This window comes from Aquarana catesbeiana, linkage group LG12 (genome assembly GCF_042186555.1).
Source record: "Aquarana catesbeiana isolate 2022-GZ linkage group LG12, ASM4218655v1, whole genome shotgun sequence".
Classification (NCBI taxonomy): Eukaryota; Metazoa; Chordata; class Amphibia; order Anura; family Ranidae; genus Aquarana; species Aquarana catesbeiana.
Genome location: NC_133335.1, coordinates 65,302,911 through 65,324,015, shown reverse-complemented (window position 1 = coordinate 65,324,015; position 21,105 = coordinate 65,302,911). Strand labels below are relative to the sequence as shown.

At 43.6% G+C, this 21,105-nt stretch overlaps 2 non-coding genes across 2 annotated transcripts; both read right to left on the bottom strand.

Moving 5' to 3' along the window:
• Window positions 1-4,534: 4,534 nt before the first annotated feature.
• On the bottom strand, window positions 4,535-4,607 carry TRNAT-UGU (transfer RNA threonine (anticodon UGU)). The gene has a single exon. It is a non-coding gene; the product is annotated as a tRNA-Thr (tRNA).
• A 93-nt stretch (window positions 4,608-4,700) lies between these two features.
• TRNAL-CAG (transfer RNA leucine (anticodon CAG)) lies at window positions 4,701-4,783 on the bottom strand. The gene has a single exon. It is a non-coding gene; the product is annotated as a tRNA-Leu (tRNA).
• Between the last annotated feature and the right edge of the window lie 16,322 nt (window positions 4,784-21,105).

Sequence of the window (21,105 nt, the reverse complement as noted above, 5' to 3'; positions counted from 1 at the left end):
GCCTCTCAAGGATCTGCCACCCCCACCCCTGGTACCAGCGAGCCAGGGATCTCCCAGCACCCACTGTCACAGTTTGAAAATAACACAGCCATGTTAGGCTCCACCTACACGGCCACGTCATTCATTCACAGTTTCCTGTGACTGAATGAACTACAAGTACCAATAACCTTTGTAGTTGACAGCTTGTAGTTCTCAGTGAACTATCAGGGCGCTAGTGAGCGCTCTAGGTAGTTCCTTAAGTCTTCCTGTCCTTGTGTAACTGAAAATACTGATGATGGAGTTATAAAAGTGTAATAAAAAATAAGATAAATATTCCATTTGGTTTGATACCTTTTTTTATTAATCATATGGGTATTTGAACCAAGGATGGTTACTTGTTTTCTTGAACAAGTGAACACAGAAATCAAACTAAACGAAACTTTGCAAATAGGTGTAAGGTTTTCAGCATTGGGTTTGCGTTCTCATCGTCGCTGCTGATACTTGATTTCCCCATGTGTTATAATAGAGCCCCATAAATACCTGGTACTTCTGGGTAGCCTGTGACTCTTTCCTCTTCCTCCCATGATGCAGTAATTGAGTGTTTATTCCCAAAGCCTAAGCACTGACAGATGGGCGCAGGGTGATTTACCCCATGGAAATTCCAGTCCAGAACATACATAGGACTTTTTCTCAGGGTTCTAATGGGTGAGTGGGGTGGAAGGGGATTCAAGGGACAATAAGCATCTGCAGTGGAGGGGGCATGATTCTGTTACTTTGCTTTGAATGGGCAAACTACAAGTTTGCTTTAATGGAAATCCCTGTCAATTTAAAAAGATCAGATACTGAAAGAAAAATCCAAAGTAGAGGTTATCACTATTAAAAACCTTATGTCCGAACATAGATCCAGAGAGAGAAATAAGTGAAATTGCAAGTACTGACTTTTGTTGTAAAAAGTCAGGTCTGGCCTGCCCCCTTTCTATTGGTCAGTGATTGTAAACATTCAGTATATATTTTTTTATATAACAAACATGTTATACTCACCCTGTCAGTGCTCCTGGCTCCTCCCCCCTACTGCCAAGTGCTGCCATAGCAAGCCGCTTGCTGTTAAGCGGCACTCGTGCATCTTAGCCCCGCCCCCCTCCTCACTGGCTGTGATTGACAGCAGCGAGAGCCAATGGCTTCTCTGAACCAATGAAGATAGTCAAGAGAGATGCTGCTTTTGTGCACATTGCTGGACTGAGATTGGGCTCAGGTAAGTATAAGGGGGGGGGGGGGGGATTGGTGGCGCAGCACACTGGAGGTTTTTAACCTTAATGCAGAGAATGCATTAAGGTAATAAATCGTCAGCCTTTAGAACCACTCTAAGTCCTTTGGTGGTTCTTCTGCCCTTACAGGTCTTTATTCGTCTCAAAGCAGCCATTCTTAAAATGGCCTTACTGCCAGGCCACTAATACTTCCAAGCTGAAGTTTAAAAGGTAAAAATATACAGAAAAAGGACTGCTAAATCTCCTTCCATTGTTTGAGTGAAGCTTTTCTTACATGTGACGCTGAGTCTTGGAGCAGCAGATCCTTTGAGCAATGAATGTGTTTATCCAGATCAGTTCTCCAGCCTAATTGAACCCCAGATTGCATGCGTACTACAGTTGGTGGTGTAGTTGTCTGGATCCTGGAAGGTAATAATACTCTCTAGTTTTGCTCTATAAGTACTCTGTAGATTTGCTCTATAAAACTTACTGTGACTTTAAAACCCAAACAAACAATCCCCAACACGTGACACCCTCAACAAGGTCATTGAGAAAGTATTAACTGTCTTAACAGGTATTAATAAAATACTTCTATACAGTTCAATAACTGCTGTTCAATTTGCTGGAGCTTGTACAAAAAAGATAAAGGCAGCAGCCATATTAACTGAGACTTTCATAAAACATCATTGCCACCTACTGGTAAAGTATTGTTTCTACAGCATCTAGTTTTTAACCATGATCTATAAAAAAAATAATCAACATGCTACAAAGGTCTGCAGCTGTTCCTGAATTCCAGGGATAGTCCTGAGTTTTGAAAATATGTTAAATTACCAATTCCAACTGTGTGTACTACTTTACTTGCATTCCCTTTTATTGTCTTTAGGCTGGTGCCTCTCACAAGCCTCTGCCATAAAGGACCAGTTTTAAAGCTGTGGTGGAGATTTTCTCAATGGGCATTTTGCTTTTTTGTTTTGCATATTGTGACCTGCACCCTGTCCTCCATTCTCCCTTAGGCAACAATGACATGTTGTGTTCCCGATGCCTCCTGGGATTTGTAAATTGTAAAAGTTGGGAATTATTGCTCTCACTTCAACCTTTGCAGCGATACCTTACATGTGTGGTGCTTCATTGGTGCACCCTGTGCACGTGTTTGCATTTGAGTGTAAGAGCAGGGCAACAGGGTTTACATGTCGTGTTTTCGTTTTTTTTTTATATACATTTTATTATAATTTTATTTTGTTTTTTATTTAACTTTATTCTTATCACAAGGTGGTTTGCAAACCTCCATGCGATAGCACTGGGAAGGTGACAGGTACACTTTATGGAGACATTGGGGTCTAATCAATCCCTAGTGTCAGATGGCTGAAAATCAGCACACAAGAGAAGATACCAGCCTCAGTGAGGAACTGTTGGAAAGGTGAATATTAAAGGGATTGTAAAGTTTCTTTCTTTTTTTTTTTTTTTTTAAATAACAAACATGTTATACTTACCTCCTCTGTGCAAGGGTTTTTCTGGGGTCCCCCCACGGTGCTCCTGGCTCCTCCTCTTCTCACGTTCCATTGGGAGAGCCGCTTTTCAAGGGGGCACTCGTGCGGGTGCGTTTCTGAGTCCTGCTGCTACGTCCATTGACACAGACAGCAGGACTCAGCTCTGGCTCCCGTGTCACTGGATTTGATTGACAGCAGCAGGAGCCAATGGCTCCTGCTGATATCAATCAATCAATCCAATGAGGACCCGAGACAGCGGCTGGAGCTGCTGTGCTCGTCCCCATTACTGAAACGATCGGCTCATTTAAAAAAAAAGGGGGGGGGGTGCTGCAGCATTAAAGGTTTTTCACCTTAATGCATAGAATGCATTAAGGTGAAAAACCCTGGGGTTTACACCCCATTTAACCCTTTAGTTCCACTTTAAAATACAACTAAAGGCAAAACTTTATTTAATGTTGGGGCAATCCAAAACAAAAAAAAATTTATTTAGTTTTACTTTAAAGCAGATTAGGAATGATAAAAACATTTTTAAAATCCTAAACGTTATTATCTTGCAATAGAAGTTAGTAAAAACTATAAAACGATCAGAAACTGTATAAAAACAGTAGGCTATCTTGCCATTAGTGACACTAATGTTTATGGCGAGGTAGCTTAGTAACACTTTTTATACAGTTTTTGATAACTTTCTATTACAAGGTAATAAAGTTCATCATTTTTAAACATGCTTATATCATTCGGTCGTAATCTGCTTTAAGGCTCATTCATATGTGTGCAACTTTTGATCTGCGGTGGTTTTTAGAGACTTTTAACAGGCAGTGAGGTCACCTCCTCATCGCCTGTTTTAAATTCTGACCCAACGTGCTGCAACCGTTTTCATTGCATGCAGTTGCGGGGTGGTTGTGGTGTAGTCCAATTTATTTGAATTAGGCAGGTTCGGCAGTGGTACAGCTCGCCAACTGCAACATGCTGTTTCATTTTACCATACCAAGTCCTTAGACCATCTCTGCTATGCATGGCAAACAACATAAAATTGTAGGCAACGCAATTTAACCACTGAAGTCCTGGAAGGTTTTACCCCCTTCATGACCGGGGCATTCTTTGTCATATGCCACTGCGCTACTTTGACTGCCAATTGCGCGGTCGTGCAACACTGTACCCAAATTAAATGTATACATTGGGTTTTGGGTTTGGGTTTTTTTGGGGTTTTTTATTTTTTATTATATAAACGAAAAAAGACCGAAAATTTTGAAAAAAAAAACTATATTTTTTTACTTTCTCCTATAAAACATATCCAATTAAAAAAAATTTCTTCATAAATTTAGGCCAAAATTCCAATAAGCGTATGTTGATTGGTTTGCGTGAAAGTTATAGCGTCTATAAATGATGATATATATATATATATATATATATATATATATATATATATACTGGAATTTTTTTATACTAGTAATGGCGGTGATCAGCGACTTAAGATAGGACTGTGATTGTGCATCAGGCAATCTGACACTAACACTGGTTGGGAACTGACACTGGCATCACCAGTGACACTAATACAGTGATCAGTGCTAATACTATACACTGTCACTGCACTAATGACACTGACTGGGAAGGGGTTAACATCTAGAGGGCAATTGAGGAGTTAACTGTGTGCCTAAAAAAAAATGATTACTACACTACTAAGTGAGATGCAGTCGCCAACACTTGCAGAAAGGCCCCAGCATTCTAGAGGCCTTCAAACGTTTCCACCCTAATGTTTCCTTGGGACTTTGGGGAAAAATTCTTATGATGCTGCTATGTGAGATACAGTCGTCAAGATTTGCAGAAAGGCCCCAGCGAGATTTGAACTTGCGACCCCTGGTTGACAAGACCAGTGCTCTAACCCCTGAGCTATGGAGCCCTTTTTGTCAGCATGGAACACAAGTTCTTTTTTGTGCTAGACGTTCAGCGGTAGACGAGCTGAAGAATGTAAATGCAAGAAAAGCTTAAAAGCTGTCAGAAGTGGGATTCAAACCCACGCCTCCAGGGGAGACTGCGACCTGAACGCAGCGCCTTAGACCGCTCGGCCATCCTGACCTGTGATGCTTGGTGTTGGTTGATTTAATGTGCCCATAAACTCTGCTGAGGCCTACATGCCATTTTTTTTCATGTTGCTGTTCTGCCAGGAATTCAATGAAAAAATAAATCCGCTGAAGGTTACTTGATGGAGAAATTGCGATAGAAGCAGCTTTACCCTTATCACCATTCCTTGCTACCTTCATCATTTGCAATGCGTTGGAAGGAAACAACAAAGCCGAATGTTAAAAGTGCAAAGTAGTGATTTAATAGAAGGACACTCAGAAAACAAGCGTCTTCCTGTTAACAAGAGATGGCCATTTGCTTCAAGTGCACTTTTTCTTCAACCCAGAATTAGAAAGTGGGTGTTTCTAGTAGATATTGTTTAATTCAAGATCTCTGGAAAGTCAAGTTGCCCCAACGATTTGATTTTGTATTCTGGAGCCCTTCAAACATTTACACCCTTACCTTTCCTTTGGACTTTTGGGCAATATTCTTACTACGCCACTATATGGAATGCAGTCACCAACACTAGCAGGAAGGCCCCAGCAAGAATTTGAACTTGCGACCCCTGGTACAGGGCCAGTGCTCTAACCCCTGAGATATGGAGCCATATTTGTTACCCTGGAACACAATTTTCTTTTCACTAGAGGTTTGGTGGTAGAAGCTGGAATACATGAAAGGCAAGCAAAGAAAACTCAGAACTCACACCATTTTGAATGAACACACTGAGTTGTGGAATGCGGGAGCATCCTCACAACTCCTAGATAACACTTCTGGGCTACGTTCCTATGACAGTGCATTTCGAGGAGTTTCTCCTCTTTCTCAAGCCTAGTATGTGGGCAAATAGAACTGTCTAAAGTACAGATGGAAAATCACAAGGGCCTAGCTGCACTTCTCAGATGTCAGGTTTTTTTGGTAGTGAGCCCTTGTAAAAAGCCAACTCATGGTTCCCCAGGGCACAGAGTCTAAGTCCCAGCCTGCTTCTTCACCAGGGCCCCTAATGGTGGAGATGCAGCAAACTGGAACCAGATATGCCCGGCTGACAACGTGGCGACCACTTGCATGTGTGGAATACAGATGGTAGAAGACAGAAAAGGATCCAGGAAACAAGTGGAGTCGGGAGGTTGGCAGGCAAGGGAAAACAGTAGACGAAGCTGGAGTCGCTACACAGCTAGTCAGGCACAGAATACAAGTAGTATAAGGCAAACCAGGAGCACAGAGAAACTAGGAAGTTGCTCAGGCAACCCGGGCTGCACTGAGCATGTCTATATATAGGGAAGCAGACTGGGAGGCAGGCCAGGAAGTGATAGTAGAGGATAGGGAAAGAAATCCACAGTGGAGCAGGTGACACCCATAGGTGAACACAGAAAGCAACAGCACATATGAATAGAATCACAGATGTAGCAGAACAACTGCAGCAATGAGGAAAGAAGTTTACAAACATAACTGCAGGGCAGACCGTGACATCAGAATTACACAAAAATTAGTCTATTAAGTGCTTTGGCGATAAAGGTGATAAAAACTGGAGGTTGAGCCATGTTTTTACCACCCACACCCATCCTCCCTCCTTTCCCAACTGCCCCCTTAACCATTTGCTATCCGGGCCAATTCTGACACTTCGCTCCTACATGTAAAAATCTACTTTTTTGGATAGAAAATTACTTAGAACCCCCAAACAAAATTTTCTATTTTTTTTTTTTATTGGGCAGAGGCCCTATAGAATAAAATGGTGGGTGTTGCAAATTTTTATGTCAATTGGTATTTGCGCAGCGGTTTTCAGATACAATTTTTTGGGAAAAAACTTTCATGTATTAAAAAAAAACAAAACACTACACAAGTTAGTTCAATTTATTTGTATAATGTGAAAGATGATGTTACGCCAACTACGGTGCTTAAAATTCTCCATAGGCGATGCTTTAAACGCCTTTACAGGTTACCAGTTTAGAGTTGCACAGGAGGTCTGATGCTAGAATTATTGCTCTCGCCCTGATGTTTGCGACAATACCTCACATGTGAGGTGCGATCGCCATTTACATATGTGTGCGGGAGTAACGTATCCGTTCACATTTTATTTTCTATTTTATACAAAATAAAAAAAGTGTTTACAATTTTTTTTTGGAAATAACTTTATTGCTATCACAAGGGATGAACAAAATCACTTGTGGCAGCATGGGCCATGACAGGTCCTCTTTATGGAAAGACCCCAAAACTCTCCTAGCTACCCATGCAGCCGATTATGCACAGATCGGTCGGATCAGCTGCTTTTCTTGCTGCTGGTGGCCAGGCAAACAAAGAGCCAAAATCGGAAGTGACGACAACTCGTCGCTCCCGGTTTCCAGGGTTACAGAGGGAGGGGAATGACGTCCGTTCCTCTCAACACAGGGCATGACGTGAATTGTGACCAGTTAACCAGAAATCTACAGAAATTCCATCAGTGTATGCCCAGCTTAAAGTGTTCCTCAGCATCCTAATCTACTCTGTGTGTTTAAATCGATTTGCCTATTTTTTATTATATATATATATATATATATATATATATATAAAATCTGCACAGAAGGGATATCATTTACAATTAGCATCTTTTAATAAAGTAATTACCTTTTGCAGGAGTTTTTTATATTTCTAGATTTATAATTTTTGTAAATGTAGATAAACTTCCTGGTTCCTGGAGGGGGAGGAGAGGTTTCCATAGCTAAGGCGTGGCAACTTCCTCTGACACTGCTGTTGCTATGGAAACCCGACCTACAACCTATTACGCTGCTCTGAGTATGTGCGAGATCTGGAGATGCATGCTGGGTAACCAACATGCATGGAATACAGGAAGAGATACAGTGTGGCTTCAGATGCCCACACATGAGATGACCGCGGCCTGCTGGGACTTACAAAAGTAAGTAATGGTGCACAAATGCAAAACGGACCTTCGTTTACAGCATACCTTTACTAGAATACATTAAGCATGAGGATTATAGGGGTATTTTTATCTAAAAAGTAAAATTTCGGCCGGAACACCACTTTAAGGCTAGCTGCAGGGTCAGTCAGGGTTCCTCTTTTACACCACCTCTGTCTAAACATGCAGATAGCAAGGAGATGGATGCTTTGATAGATGGCACTTTTCTCTGTCTGTTTGCCTAGAACAATTTAGCTGACACCCACCACTGCCTCTGTTTTCCTCATGGAGAACTTGTCTAAAGCAAGTGTATGGACACAGGGAAAAGTGGCTGTCAAAGTGCTTTACCAACAGCATTGTAGAACAAGTAATTTTCTAGCAAAAAAAAAAACAAACTGTTTTTAACTTGTAAACAACAAATCTCAAAAAGAGGCTCGGTCCTTAAGTGGTTAGCACACATAAACACAACATAACACAAAATTCCTGATAAATTCCTACTAAGGCTTTGTTCACAGGTCTTCCGTGCAGCGCTGTGCAGGCAGTCCCGTTCGTGTCAGTTTGGACGCAGACACATTCGCTGCTCCCAATCTAACATTCGTGTGGGTGCGGGTGCACAACCCCAAATATAGACAGTGTAAGTACAGGGACATGTACCTGCAACCCACACAAATGTCAAATCGAAACAACTGTGTATGCCCATGTGGGTAAACACAGCCCTGCATGGGTATATTGCTGTAGTTTGCCTCATGCAAGGCCTTACTTTGTTTTTATTTTATTTATTTTTATGGTGTTATTTTAAATAATCTTTCTATTTGTTTTTGGAGGGGGGGGGGGCACTTTGGTGAGACATCGGGGATCTTATTCTCATTCTTCTTCTCTACAGTCTCAGCTTTACTCAAGATGAATAAATAGAAGCCTCTGTACAGAGTATAATATGTTTACTATGCTTCAGTGATGAAGGAACACAGGAGCGATCGGTACCGATTGTTCACAGTGTTCATTTAGGAAGGGGCTGGTAAACATGACATTCCCCAACCCACTCTCCATCCAGCAGCACTGCAGGGAGGAGATGCCACAGTCATAAAGGGGGGTAGTACCAGAGGGGTCGGAGCAGCCGGTGGTATGCATTTGCAGAGTTACGTCCCCCTGTGGCTCCCCTGCAACACCCAAAGGGGAGAGGAGAAGCTGTCAGCTGCAGGGGAGCCACAAGGGATCTGTGCTGCATGGGGGGGTTGGGTGTATCGATGGTGCTACATCCTGTAGAGTGTGAGGCAAAGCCAACCACCTCCTGACCATTCTTTGTGTGCAGTGTGGAAATCCTGCAGCATGATGGTCAGGAGGAGGAGCGCTTAGCCTCCCACAATGTGGGAGGAGGAGCTACGCCCTGACGTCACCGCCGAGTCCCGGAAGCATACGGGCTTCGCGTGTGTTTTCATGCGCTTTTACTCTGCTTTTATGTAAGTTGCCACCTGTTTTTTACCTCTAATAAATATAACAGGTTTACACTATGTGGAGTTTCTCTTATTTTTTTTGGTATAACACTGGTATCTGTCGATCCTGTCTGATGACCACCTTTGCTGACACTGTGGAGATCAGGGCTTGCCAGTGGAATCCCGGGCTGGGGTTGCAGCCATTCGCCTTGTGTGGTCCCCTGTAACAAGGGACCAACACCTTCTGGTAAGCGGCGGTACTTTTTGGTGGTGGAGGAGATTCCTATATTTCACTAGTCACTTTGGCGTGAACCTTCACTATTCATCACTGTGGACTCACCCTCAATATCTGAATTTCTGATGTTCACCCATACAAACTGTGGTTTTTGATGGACCGATTCTTATGAACTTTGGATTTCAATTATTACTCCATTTTTACTTATTTTTTCCACCTGCACATTTGATGTTTAATCATGTGATGGGCTGCTAGATATACTTATTGTTATTGGCAGATGTCATATGTATTAATATATGTTCACGACACGGGTTGTGTGATATTCACTTAATATATATTTGCTTTTCAATTTTTGCAAATTTCATTGATTAGCGCGATTTTTTCACTTTATCTGTACATTTGTTTGGTGTAGTATAACACTTTAGTCGCAGCTCTTTTTTTGTTTTGGTTTGGTTTTATTTATAGCGCAGTATTTTTTATATCCAGTGTGGAAATCCTGCAGCGTGATGGTCCGGAGGAGGAGGGCTTAGCCTCCCACAATGTTCAGAGCAGCTTAGGGGGGGGCAAAGTCCACCCCAGCTCCCCCTCCATATCTGGCCTTGATTGATATGCCCTCTGTGAATAAGGTTTTAAATTGGGCAGTGAGGGGACGATATATCACCTCTTTACTGACTGTCAAATGCCTCTGCAAATTGCTTTTCAGAGAGGTGGCAAGAGCTGCCATGCATGTGAACGAACCTTAAAGCAGAACTAAACTTCCACTGTTTCCAGGGCTTTTTTTCTTAATGAATAGATGCAGATAATCCCCCCTTTGGAGTAACCCCTTATATCTGCCCTTACTGAATTCCAAGTACCCTCCCTTGGTTCCATCCCCTACCCATCTCCAAGTTCTGCACCTTTTAGAGAATACAGAACCATATATATTTTTTTGGTGCCAAGTGATTTGTATGGAATTTGTTAATAACAAGAAAAGCAGACAGGAACAATAGATCCTCCCACCCAGCAACAATAGACACCCCAAGTAACAATAGACGCCTGCCAGCAACACAAATCTTTGCAAACTAAATATCATGTTTTGGGGATTTTAAGTAATCATCAGGCCTGAAATGTACATTTTAACATGTGTGCAAAAAAAAAAAAAAAAAAACCCCATGCCTTTTACAGTGTTAAAAACACCAGCAGCAGGGTTGACGTCATCCAGCTGTTGAACTGAGCACAGGGTCCCTTCTGTACCCACTGGGACTAAATGAGCACAGGGATCCCTGTCCACCTTCTGCATAGCTCCCAACTGTCCCGGATTTCGGGGGACTGTCCCTGATTTGGAGCAATGTCCCTCTGTCCCTCATTCATCCTCATTTGTCTCTAATTTTGGTCTGGTCTATATAGATGTATATAAAATGCACTTTTTATCTATCAAAAAGTGTTTTCCAATTTCGTCTGATTGTTGCATTTGTAAATTCCAAAAGCCAATATAAAGGTATGAAATAGTATAGGTATAAATAGTAGTGGTAAAAAAAAAGCATTTTGTGGGTTTAACCAATCTTGTTTTTTTGTAGAATTCTCCTTTAAGGGGGCGTGGCCAGGGGTGTGTCCTATGCCTGCATACTTTTGCTGATAGGTGTCCCTCATTCCCATCTCGAAAAGTTGGGAGGTATGCCTTCTGTGCTTCCACACAGCATCATCCAGCCTTCAGACTAGCGGACAGCTCAGAGCAACTTCCACATCATATGGAAGCATCATAAGATGCCACAGAACCACATGCTTGAGCTGCCTTCCCTCAGTGCCACTAAGCCCCTCAACTGCTCTACATAGTGAAAAACGTCAGTGTGCATTGCACACAGCTGTGGGGTGGTTAAGGCTGGCCATACATTAATAATTAGGACAAAGCCCCAGGGGCAGCGTAACACGTTAAAAATAAATCATTTTTTTTCTTACGTTTTTTTTTTTTTTTACATACTGCCACCAGAGCAATACAGTGTTGCCATAGTAAAACTGTACTACTTTGTGGAGCTGATCAGGATTTTTTTTTAACTACACATTATGATTGCTTAGAACAGTGAATTTCAGTATTATAAGCAACCATTTTTGCTGAATGAAAACTATTCATTCAGTGTTTTACCATTGTGATCGATTGTGATTGGCCACAGCTAATCACATAGTGCAGATGGGCTGTGATTGTTCCTGTCTGTACCATGTGATCATGTAGGAAGTGGCTCATGTACAACGTCAACACGCACCTTCTGTTGTCACCCACGGCTTTGGAAGTCTGTGAATCAGCAGCCTGCTGGATTATATATGCTGTACGTGTACTGAATCCAGCTCTATGGGAGTACATGGAGCATGAACTTTGTAATAAATGGTGAGCGTTAAACGGGCTTCACTATGGTAGTCCTTTCTTTTATTCTCCGGTCTGATATCCTAACCTGCTGCTGAACAACAATCATCTCTGCTGGATACTGGGTGTCGCTCACTCTCTATTAAGATAAATGCGGGTTTGACCATTATAATTTTTGGTCCTACTTATCTGGTAAGAGGCGTCTGTCAACAGTTAATGCCTGGTGGTGGATTTCTTCTCAACTTTAACCACCTGCCGACCGCTGCACGCCGATATACGTCGGCACAATGGCAGAGGTGGGCAAATGGGCGTACCTGTACGTCCCCTTTAATTGGCGGGGCCAGCAGGCGCGCGTGCGCCCACTGCGTACAGCGTGACCGTGCCAGCGTGACCCACGGACACTGGGTAGCCCATCCCCCCCACAGTTAGAATCACTCCCTAGACACACTTAACCCCTTGATCACCCCCTAATGTTTAACCCCTTCCCTGCCAGTGTCATTTACACAGTAATCAGTGCATTTTTATAGCACTGATCGCTGTATAAATGACAATGGTTCCAAAATAGTGTCAAAAGTGTCCCATGTGTCCGCCATAATGTCGCAGTCACGATAAAAATCGCAGATCGCCGCCATTACTAATAAAAAAAAAATAATAAAAATGCCATAAAACTATCCCCTATTTTGTAGACGCTATAACTTTTGCGCAAACCAATCAATATGCGCTTATTGCGATTTATTTTTTTTTTTGTACCAAAAATATATAGAACGTATCGGCCTAAACTGAGGAAAAAATGTGTTTTTTTTATATATATTTATGGGGGATATTTATTATAGCAAAAAGTCAAAAATACTGCTTTTTTCCAAAATTGTCGCTCTTTTTTTGTTTATAGCGCAAAAAATAAAAACCGCAGAGGTGATCAAATACCACCAAAAGAAAGCTCTATTTGTGGGGAAAAAAGGGCGTCAATTTTGTTTGGGTGCAACGTCGTACGATCGCACAATTGTCAGTCAAAGCGTCGCAGTGCCGAATCGCAAAAAGTGCTCTGGTCAGGAAGGGGTAAAATCTTCCTGGGCTGAAGCGGTTAATGCACACACTGCACTTTTTGGATCACCTCTATTATTGTTTTTTTATTGATGAACTGTTTACATTTAGATGGACTTTTCATTTTGATCTGGCTGGTCTGTTTTTTTGCAATTTTACTGTATATGGACTGATTTATTGCACTTGCACTTTGTGTGATTGTTATACTTATTATTTATCTGAATTGCTATTAGCACTGCTTTTTTATTCTTTATTCATATGAGCTCTTATCACAGGTTTTTTAATATAGCTGATTGTTTTTTATTAGTTTGATCTAGCGCTGATTTTTATAGAAATTTATATACCATACCTGTCCGATGCCCCTGGAAGCTGGAAAACACTGAAGTTCACACCATTTTTACAGAGGTCCCAACTTCCTTGTGGGGGGGCGTACACTGAGCGGCTGCCCTGCTGTATTTTGAATACGGGAGCTTGACCGCTTAGACAATGCTTTGCACTTTCTGAATAAATGCAAAGCAATCTCTGAACGAAAGAGGTGGAGTGGTGATGTCAGGCTCTCTACCTTGTGCAATCAGAACTTTTTTATACTTTGCATACATTGACAAAATGTAATGCATTTCCGAATGGCACCTGTGCCGAGCGGCCAATCTACACTGTTAACAATTTAGCAGGACAGCCGCTCAACATGAGACCCCAAAGCAAGTAGAGATCACTGGAGTAGCGGTATTGACTTCAGTGATTTCCAGCAGGATTGGCCATGTATGGTATATACATAGACTGGTCCAAACTGCACCAATATAACTATGTATAAAATTTCCATACCTGGAATTATTCTCTAAGCTGTGGTAATTGTTTGTGTCCATCTGATGAACCAGTAACTAAGACCCCTTTCACACTGGGGCGCTTTGCAGGTGCTACCGCGCTAAAAATAGCGCCTGCAAAGCGCCCTGAAAGAGCCGCTACTGTCTCTTCTCCCTCGGGGCTTTTACACTGGAGCGGTGCGCTGGCAGGACGGTAAAAAATGTCCTGCTAGCAGCATCTTTGGTGAGGTGAAGGAGCGGTGTGTATACCGCTCCTGCCCATTGAAATCAATGGGCAGCGTGGCTACACCGCCGGCAAAGCGCTGCTGCGGCAGCGCTTTGCGAGTGGTTTTAACCCTTTTTCGGCCGCTGGCAGGGTTAAAAGTGCCCCAATAGCGGCCGAATACCCCCGCAAATACGACGGTAAAGCGCTGCTAAAAATAGCGGTGCTTTACCGCCGACGCCGCCCCCCAACCCAGTGTGAAAGGGGCCTTACAGTGTCTTTTTTATTTAGAAAGGAGTAGAGTCAGTTTCCAAATAAGAAATATGAATCAATCTTTATTCATCTTCAGGTATTAAAAAATAAAAAAAATACAACCTCGTACACGGTCATCACAAAAACAGCATTAATATTTGTGTGGGGGACATTCAGCTGCAAAACTGCAGCAGAACTGGATAGAGGGGACTTTACCCACTTTCACCCCCTTCCTGCCCAGGCCAATTTTCAGCTTTTAATGCTGTCGCACTTTGAATGACCATTGTGTGGGCATGCAACACTGAACCCATATGACATTTTTATCATTTTTTAAAACAGATAAAGCTTTCTTTTGGTGGTATTTAAAGAGGAAGTAAATCCAGGCTTTTTTTATATTTTTTTAAATATTATGATCCAACAATGTATTTGTAAGCCTTATGCCACATACACACGAGCGGAATGTCCGACAGAAAAAGTCCGACGGAAGCTTTTCATCGTCTATTCCGATCGTGTGTATGCCTCATCAGACTTTTTTTTTCGAAAATTCTGACAGACCTAGAAATGGAACATGTTCTAAATATTTCAGACGGAACCAATTCCTATCGGAAAACCCGCTCGTCTGTATGCTGTTCTGACGGACCAAAAACGATGCATGCTCTGAAGCAAGTACGAGACGGAAGCTATTTGTTACTGGCTATTGCACTTCCTTTTTCTAGTCCCGTCGTACTTTTTGTACGTCAACGCGTTCTGGACGGTCGGACTTTGGTGTGACCATGTGTAGGCAAAACCGCTTGAGCGGAATTCTGTCGGAGTTCCGTCGGAGAAACCTGTGGAGTTTAAGACCGGTCGTGTGCACAGGGCATAACAGACCACTTTAACCTACAGGTAAGCCTAGATTAAGGCTTACCTGTAGGTGCAAGAAATATCTCCTTAACCTACACGGTTAAGGAGATATTATACAAAAAACGGGCACTGAGGTCAACGGCAGGTGCACTGAGCGTGCCGTTAGTGAAGGCAATCATCCTGTCACTGCCGGCTCCCACGCGCATGCACCGGAGTGATGTCATCGCTGCTCCAGCCAGTCACAGCGCCGGAGCAGCGATACCCGGAAATCACTCCAGGAGATATGGCGGAGACGGAGGAGGTGAATGAGGGTCGCTGCGGGGGCTTCGATCTCAGGTAAGTAATTCATAATGAGCTAGTATGCATACTAGCTCATTATGCCTTTGTCCTGCAGGGTGTTATTTATTTTTTTTAGAGAGGGTTTACTTCCTCTTTAAATCTACACAGGAGTTCTATTTTGCACAGGAGTGTATTTGTTTACTTAGGAGATTTCATTTGTAATATACAGGTAATATACATTTATCTTATTAAGTTGCGCTGATCACTTATCTCACACCAATTTTGTGCACTGTATACACTTTAGGTCTAGCTGCAATTTTTTATTAGATTAGATTGATTCACTTGATAGCGCAAGGGATTACACGGTTTATTTGAAAAAACGATACTACCTTCGGTAGGAATAGGAGTTTAGGATGAGGCCGCAATACAACCTCATCCTTATGAATAAACCAATATGGCCCTTTAAAAGAAAGAGCAGCCAACTCTGATATTCTTCTTACAGAAGATATGGCAAACAAGAAATGTATTTTTCCTCGTCAAGAGGACCAAGGGTATATCTTGTATTGGCTCAAAGGCTGCTTCTGTAAAGCCGACAGGACTAAATTTAAGTCCCAAGGGTTCAGGGGTGACCTAAGTGGAGGATTAATCCGCGTTACCCCCTGAATAAAGTTACGAACCAGAGAGTGTGAAGCAAGCGGTCGTTGAAAAAACCACGATAAGGCTGACATCTGGCCTTGATAGTACTCAAGGCCAGCTTCTTTTCTAATCCTATCTGTAGGAATTCCAGGATCCTACCTATGACATATTTCCTGGGGTGCCAACCCCTGGATTCACACCAGGAGACACATGCCTTCCAGATTCTATAGTATATGACTCTGGAGGCCGGCTTACTAGCATTAACCAAATTAGAAACTACTGAAGCTAAAAGCCCACATAGTTACATAGTTACATAGTAGGTGAGGTTGAAAAAAGACACAAGTCCATCAAGTCCAACCTATGTGTGTGATTATGTGTCAGTATTACATTATATATCCCTGTATGTTGCGGTCATTCAGGTACTTATTTAATAGTTTCTTGAAGCTATCAATGCTCCCCTCTGAGACCACCGCCTGTGGAAGGGAATTCCACATCCTTGCCGCTCTTACAGTAAAGAACCCTCTACATAGTAGGTTAAACCTCTTTTCTTCTAATTTTAATGAGTGGCCGCGAGTCTTGTTAAACTCTCTTCTGCGAAAAAGTTTTATCCCTATTGTGGGGTCACCAGTACGGTATTTGTATATTGAAATCATATCCCCTCTCAAGCGTCTCTTCTCCAGAGAGAATAAGTTCAGTGCTCGCAACCTTTCCTCATAACTAAGATCCTCCAGACCCTTTATTAGCTTTGTTGCCCTTCTTTGTACTCGCTCCATTTCCAGCACATCCTTCCTCAGGACTGGTGCCCAGAACTGGACAGCATACTCCAGGTGCGGCCGGTCCAGCGTCTTGTAGAGTGAGAGAATTATCGTTTTATCTCTGCAGTTGATCCCCTTTTTAATGCATGCCAATATTCTGTTTGCTTTGTTAGCAGCAACTTGGCATCTACTAGGACCCCCAGTGTCCTTTTCCATCCTAGATTCCCCCAGAGGTTCTCCCCCCAGTGTATAGATTGCATTCATATTTTTGCCACCCAAATGCATTATTTTACATTTTTCTACATTTAACCTCATTTGCCATGTAGTTGCCCACCCCATTAATTTGTTCAGATCTTTTTGCAAGGTTTCCACATCCTGCGGAGAAGTTATTGCCCTGCTTAGCTTAGTATCGTCTGCAAATACAGAGACTGAACTGTTTATCCCATCCTCCAGGTCATTTATGAACAAATTAAATAGGATTGGTCCCAGTACAGAACCCTGGGGAACTCCACTACCCACCCCTGACCATTCTGAGTACTCCCCATTTATCACCACCCTCTGAACTCGCCCTTGTAGCCAGTTTTCAATCCATGTACTCACTAGGGGTGCGCATCTTCACTGGCCTCACGATTCGATTCGATTACGATTATCAGGTCCACGATTAACGATGCATCACGATTACTGCGCGCGGTTTTCATCCAAAAAATTTAAGTAGTCAGAAGAACTCCATTTTTTAAATTTTATCTGTTCTTAAAAAAAAGACAACACTCCTTGCATGTAGCAAAGTGTAATCAGTGCAGACAACTTAAAGAGGAGCTCCAGACTGCCCCCAAATGACTACAGGAGATGATCAGAGACTGCAGACATGCTACAGGAGATGATCAGAGACTGCGGACATGCTACAGGAGATGATCAGAGACTGCGGACATGCTACAGGAGATGATCAGAGACTGCGGACATGCTACAGGAGATGGTCAGAGACTGCGGACATGCTACAGGAGATGATCAGAGACTGCGGACATGCTACAGGAGATGATCAGAGACTGCGGACATGCTACAGGAGATGATCAGAGACTGCGGACATGCTACAGGAGATGATCAGAGACTGTGGACATGCTACAGGAGATGATCAGAGACTGCGGACATGCTACAGGAGATGATCAGAGACTGCGGACATGCTACAGGAGATGATCAGAGACTGCGGACATGCTACAGGAAATGGTCAGAGACTGCGGACATGCTACAGGAGATGATCAGAGACTGCGGACATGCTACAGGAGATGATCAGAGACTGCGGACATGCTACAGGAGATGATCAGAGACTGCGGACATGCTACAGGAGATGGTCAGAGACTGCGGACATGCTACAGGAGATGATCAGAGACTGCGGACATGCTACAGGAGATGGTCACAGACTGGGGACATGGCACAGGAGATGGTCACAGACTGGGGACATGGCACAGGAGATGGTCACAGACTGGGGACATGGCACAGGAGTTGGTCACAGACTGGGGACATGGCACAGGAGTTGGTCACAGACTGGGGACATGGCACAGGAGTTGGTCACAGACTGGGGACATGGCACAGGAGATGGTCACAGACTGGGGACATGGCACAGGAGTTGGTCACAGACTGGGGACATGGCACAGGAGTTGGTCACAGACTGGGGACATGGCACAGGAGTTGGTCACAGACTGGGGACATGGCACAGGAGTTGGTCACAGACTGGGGACATGGCACAGGAGATGGTCACAGACTGGGGACATGGCACAGGAGATGGTCACAGACTGGGGACATGGCACAGGAGATGGTCACAGACTGGGGACATGGCACAGGAGATGGTCACAGACTGGGGACATGGCACAGGAGATGGTCACAGACTGGGGACATGGCACAGGAGATGGTCACAGACTGGGGACAATAATGCAGAGTTGTGGTGTGATGAATGCACATAGAAGACAATTGTATGATATGGACTTGTGTCACAGCGCCCCCCCTCCCCCTCTGTACTTACATGCTGCTCCGCCGGTGCTGGTGGCAACCTGTAATGAGCAGGGCGATCTGCCTGCTCACCATCTCCCCCCGATCTCCACTCCAGCCGCCGGTGTTCTGCCGGTTGTCACATCTTTCCTGAGCAGGGAATTCTCCCGGGAGAGCGCTCCGTACGTAAAGCTTTTACTAGTGTGTGTATTTTCCGCTCATGTGACTCTCGGCCGCGCCTCCCTCCTCTCACGTCTCTCCTGATGTCAGCCCCGCCCGCCTCTCTTCTGACCTGATAGCTCCAGTCAGTGGGCGGGGCTGAAATCAGGGGACTCAGAGGAGGGAGGCGCGGCCGAGAGTCACATGAGCGGAAAATACACACACTAGTAACAGCTTTACGTACGGAGCGCTCTCCCGGGAGGGGGCGGGGCCAGACATCGATTTTTCGGGTCGCATGCATCGATGCCGCATCGGGGACACCCGAATCGCGATGCATCGATGCTGCGATTAATTTCAGCAGCCCTAGTACTCACCCTATGGTCCATGGCAACGGACCTTATTTTGTACAGTAAACGTTTATGGGGAACTGTGTCAAATGCTTTTGCAAAATCCAGATACACCACGTCTACGGGCCTTCCTTTATCTAGATGGCAACTCACCTCCTCATAGAAGGTTAATAGATTGGTTTGGCAAGAACGATTCTTCATGAATCCATGCTGATTACTGCTAATGATACCGTTCTTATTACTAAAATCTTGTATATAGTCCCTTATCATCCCCTCCAAGAGTTTACATACTATTGATGTTAGGCTAACTGGTCAGTAATTCCCTGGGATGTATTTTGGGCCCTTTTTAAATATTGGTGCTACATTGGCTTTTCTCCAATCAGCTGGTACCATTCCAGTCAGTAGACTATCTGTAAAAATTAGGAACAACGGTCTGGCAATCACTTGACTGAGTTCCCTAAGTACCCTCGGATGCAAGCCATCTGGTCCCGGTGATTTATTAATGTTAAGTTTCTCAAGTCTAATTTTAATTCTGTCCTCTGTTAACCATGGAGGTGCTTCCTGTGTTGTGTCATGAGGATAAACACTGCAGTTTTTGTTACTGAAGCCCCCCGATTCACTTGTGAAGACTGAGGAGAAGAATAAATTCAATACTTTTGCCATCTCCCCATCCTTGGTAACCAGATGTCCTTCCTCATTCTTTATGGGGCCAATATGGTCTGTCCTCCATTTTTTACTGTTTACATACTTAAAGAATTTCTTGGGATTTTTTTTGCTCTCCTCCGCTATGTGTCTTTCATGTTCTATCTTCGCTGTCCTAATTGCACCCTTACATTTCTTGTTGCATTCTTTATAAAGTCTGAATGCTGAGGATGATCCCTCAACCTTGTATTTTTTGAAGGCCTTCTCCTTTGCTTTTATATGCATTTTTACATTGGAGTTAAGCCATCCAGGACTTTTGTTCGCTCTTTTAAATTTATTACCCAATGGGATACATTGGCTAATGCCCTTATTTAATATGCTCTTAAAGCAAACCCATCTCTCCTCCGTATTCTTTGTTCCTAATATTTTGTCCCAATGTATGCCTTTTAGCAAGGTTTGTAGTTTAGGGATCTTTCAGAATGTGGGTCTCAATAGCCAAACTGCTAAATTTAGTTCGTTTCTGGGAACATTTGATCTGAGAAAACGAGGAGACGGGAACTCTCGGAACTCTAGTTTGTAACCTAGAGCTGTTGAGGAAGCCACCCATCTGTCTTGACATTGTTCCTGCCAGACCCTTGAAAACTGTAGAAGCCGTCCCCCCACTTGAGTGAGCTAATGCCCTTATTTAATATGCTCTTAAAGCAAACCCATCTCTCCTCCGTATTCTTTGTTCCTAATATTTTATCCCAATTTATGCCTTTTAGCAAGGTTTGTAGTTTAGGGATCTTTCAGAATGTGGGTCTCAATAGCCAAACCGCTAAATTTAGCGTTTGTAAGGTAGGATTGAATACTGGACCTTGCGAGAGAAGGTCTGGCTATAGCGGTAGGGTCCAAGAGTCCCCTACCGCCATTTTTACGATCTTGGCAAACCAAGATCTCCTGGGCCATGCTGGGACCACAAGAATCACCTCCTTCCTTTCTTGCTTGATCCTGCGAGAAGGCGCGGAAGCAGCAGAACAGGAGGGAATGCATAGATGAGTGAAAAACTGATCCCACGGAAAAACCAAGGCATCTGTTCAGTATGCCATTGGATCCCTTGTCCTTGACACAAAGTTGTCGATCTTGTTGTTGAACCTGGACGCAAACAGATCCACGTCCAGGAACTCCCCATTTTTGGCATATTGACAGAAAGATGTCGGAGTGAAGGGACCATTCTCCCGGGAACAATTGTTGGTGACTCAAGTAGTCCGCCTGCCAATTCTCTATCCCTGGAATGAAAATTGCTGATAGGCAAGGAATGTTGTCTTCTGCCCAAGATAGATTATGATTCACCTCTCTCTGGGCCGCACAACTTCTCGTGCCCCCTTGGTGATTGATAGAAGCCACAGCTGTGGCATTGTCAGATTGGATCCTGACAGGACAATTCCGTAGTCTGAGCGTCCAGGCCTCCAGGCCAGGCGTACTGCCTGAATCTCTAGAATATTGATGGGCAAGGT